Source organism: Ctenocephalides felis, unplaced genomic scaffold (assembly GCF_003426905.1).
Source record: "Ctenocephalides felis isolate EL2017-DRISC unplaced genomic scaffold, ASM342690v1 CF-g0.4_SCAFFOLD_01604, whole genome shotgun sequence".
In the NCBI taxonomy this organism is placed as follows: Eukaryota; Metazoa; Arthropoda; class Insecta; order Siphonaptera; family Pulicidae; genus Ctenocephalides; species Ctenocephalides felis.
Genome location: NW_020537758.1, coordinates 37,793,066 through 37,796,787, shown reverse-complemented (window position 1 = coordinate 37,796,787; position 3,722 = coordinate 37,793,066). Strand labels below are relative to the sequence as shown.

Sequence of the window (3,722 nt, the reverse complement as noted above, 5' to 3'; positions counted from 1 at the left end):
TGCCATACACCACTAGTTTTATTTTACAATTATATATAAAAACGCACAAATTAATAAGACGCAAATACAAATAAAAACGTATTTAATACAAATAATACTTCACAATCAAATCAAATATATGAATCAAACAGAACTAGATACAACTATTAGCAGTATTAATTTCGACCATATCGCCACGAAGGTTGAATTAAGACTGATTGAGAGGTACAATAAACATTTCGTATTGCACCCTCTATGGTTCCGAACCCGAAACTATTCAATTAGATAACAATTTTTGAATTTTTGAATTATAGTATCATCTGGTAACAATTCATAGTTTTGTCCCTTTCTGACCCCAATAAAAGAAGTGCGTAATAACAAATAAAATCATTCTGTATTTGGACCTCTCGGTGGACACTAGTCAGTGGTAAGTCTTTTAAAAAATATTTATGTATTATGTAATCATTTCGTGCATTCAGTTTCAAATACGTGTCTTGGAACTTGGGTTTTGATTCGATTTTACTTGATTTTCTGTTGAATTATAATTATAAGAATGTAAACAAATTGAAGTAAAAATTCGTCTCTTTAATATTAAACGATTTGCGTTACATTTTCTAATTCAATATATTTGTGCTGAAGTGTCGCCTTAGTGTTTATTGTTGTGAAAATATTTAATATTAGCATTTGAGTTAACATAAATAATTTAATGCAATCTTTAGATTATTAAATTTGAATATAATTAAATAATATTAAATTTTAATATAAATCTTATCTTTCAAATATTTACGATTGACTATATTTGTTTTGTTTCAGATTTCATACAGTGTTTTGCGCAGTGGCAGATTGCTTTAGGGATTTATTGTGCATGAATTTTTTTTTATTCAATCACATTTACAATTTTTAATTATTTTTTATAATTTTGTTAAATTATAATTATGAGTTATTTGCGTCCACATTTTAATTTTTTTTTGTTCGTGCGACGACTTATTCGTAATTTTAATATCGTTTAAAACGATTTCCGCGTTTAAATGTGTTCCTGTCGCCTACCCCCCACGGCAGGTTCTAGTAATTCGCGTTTCATTAATAATATTGTTTTTCATTTGGTGTATGGGTCCTTGAGATGTTTTTCCCAGAAGCAACGCAACCCCATACACTTTAATTTATAATTAGTATTATTTGTATAATGTTTATTTTTTGGAATTATTTTATTAGTAGCATGGATGTAAATAACTCGTCTAAAAATCTAAAAACTTTGTTAAATAAATTACTTGTTTTTATTTTGACTGATTTTTCTACCGTAATGCAATGAACATATTTTAATTAAATAATTTAAATTTTTTGTGATTGCACAATAAGTCTCCTAAACGGAGAAATGTTGAAGACGTACTGTTTGAAGTTAAAAAAAAGTATGATGATACAAAACCCTAAATTATGTAAAAAATAACAAAATTAACATTTATTTTAGTGTAAATGGGCCTCAACTAAAGATACCGGGAGGTAGAACACTACAACAACGACCAGGAGAAGATGTGTACCTATATGATGCACCAGAGCACTAGAATGATTACAAGCAGGTTGCCACATACAGTATTTATGATTCATCATCTATTCCATGTTCTCAAGTCACTTTTCATTTCAGGCATGCAGAGTTAAATTACCCTTCATATTTGGGAGTGAGATGCTTAACATACCAAGCAGCAATCATTGCACTCTAACAAGAGTACCCTTAACCCTTTCAGTTCACCTCAATATAGATACGTACAGGTTTTCTCGTATTCATAAGTTAATATTAAGTAATTAGATCTTAGTTAGATATAAGTATAAGATATTTTTATTTTTGTTACCGGGGCCCCGTTTGTATGTTCGTCCCTATTTCCAGGGGCGCTTGTGTTTGTTTTATCTCATTTCAGATATCTTTTCAAGAAAATTGCTTACCAAGCATACAGGTACTACCAAAAAACCTCTACCGAATAAAAACATATATTCAAGCGAGTACTAAGAACTACTTCCACAACCCATAGGAGGACATGGTCAGACCAATTGATGTACCAAAACACTAAAATTATTGGCGTGCTGCTAAGTAATATGTATAAATCTTTTTTCTTTATATTTTCTGAACCACTTTTTATTTCAGGGTTACAGAATTAATTTCTTTTCGCACCACAAAGCACCAGGACTTCTAAATACCTACCAGGAGGATACACATATTTAAAGGTTTTTATCCTATTATTGTTAATTTAACCTTATTAGTTATGACCATACATTCTTTTATTAATATAACCGGGGCCCCGTTTATTTGTTTGTCCCTATTTTTAGGGGCATTTGTGCTTTTTTTTTCATTTCAGATGTCTTTCAAAGAAGACATTGTATTGTATGTCTATATGTTTTACCAAGATATACACGAACCACCAAGAGACCACTACCGAATTAAAGGATATATGCAAGTGGGTACCAACAATTACTTCTGCAACCCATACGAATAAATGTAATGAAATTCTATGTTTACCTCTTTTTAGGTCTTCCACGAGATTTGGCAGAAAATATCAACTCAAAACCAACTAGCACCACTACTACTACCTGAACTACCGCCTGCAACTGAATTGGATGATATGACATAATCAAAAGGAAAATTAACTGTGAGATAAGACTTTTTATTATTATAGTAGTATTTAGTTAATATAAGGTTAAGGGACGTTTTGACATTAAAATCTTCGATCGTACCTTTTTTGGGGTTGTTCGCGTACTTTTATTCAGAGCTCAAAAGGGTGGCGTCATGAAAGAACTTCTCTTATATTTTTCGCGCTCTTCTTCACATTAATTAATTATCATTTGTCCTTAAACTTCATAGGCTGGGAACCTATGAAGCTTTTTTCCAAGTGTTTACATGGTGGATCTGGGGGGTACATCATGTAAATGCTCTTTTTTATAAATTTACAATCACCGCTAAAATACTAAAGTACAGATTTTATATTGATTTTTTTCTTTACCGCGAGAGGTTCTTTCATTTTTAAAAACCGAAATTTTTGGGTACATTAGGTCATTTCGCGGGGGTTCTTCTTTTCGCGATATATTCGGGTCAGTTAGGTATAATTAGTTTGTAAGTTAGTTTAAGTGGATTAGGGCTGCACAAATCGATACTTAGTAGTATTTACACTATATCCATTTTCATCTAAAATGTTAGAAACGTAAATATGAATAGAAGTATCTATTTCTGTGGCGACACCACATTAAAAAAAACGCGCCTGGCAACTCTACCCCATGGGTGGTGAGGAAAAGAGTTGCATCCTAATTAAGTACATATAATTATCAAAAATAAAATATTTAAATAATTATATTAATTAATAAACATAAATGTGTCAATATATGTGTGCGCATCACTGATAATTATGTAATATCGAAATATCTTAAAATAAAATTTTTGCAAAATAATCTTTGCTTTTTAATATGTGGTTAATGCTATTTTTAATTGTTTTTTCAGAACTTCATGAAGAATTATTAGATGCTTTCAGAAAGAATAATGTCAATAATTATTAATTTTGAATTAGTCGAAAAAATACTATAAATACTACAATGCGAAGAGTTATATGGTTTTTGATAAAATATATTTTATCTCATCGCATTGTAGTATGTATATAGTATTTTTTCAACCTCTAATTCAAAATCAATAACTATTATTCTTTTTAAAAGCATCGAAAAATTCTTTCGTTTTATTCGGCAACCTTTAAGATTATTTAAATGCAGTT

The 3,722-nt window shown here is 30.0% G+C and overlaps 1 long non-coding RNA gene across 1 annotated transcript; it reads left to right on the top strand.

Moving 5' to 3' along the window:
* Positions 1-1,291: 1,291 nt before the first annotated feature.
* LOC113373004 lies at positions 1,292-1,765 on the top strand. Its single transcript, XR_003366836.1, has 3 exons — positions 1,292-1,385; positions 1,445-1,553; positions 1,619-1,765. It is a non-coding gene; the product is annotated as an uncharacterized LOC113373004 (long non-coding RNA).
* Positions 1,766-3,722: the final 1,957 nt, after the last annotated feature.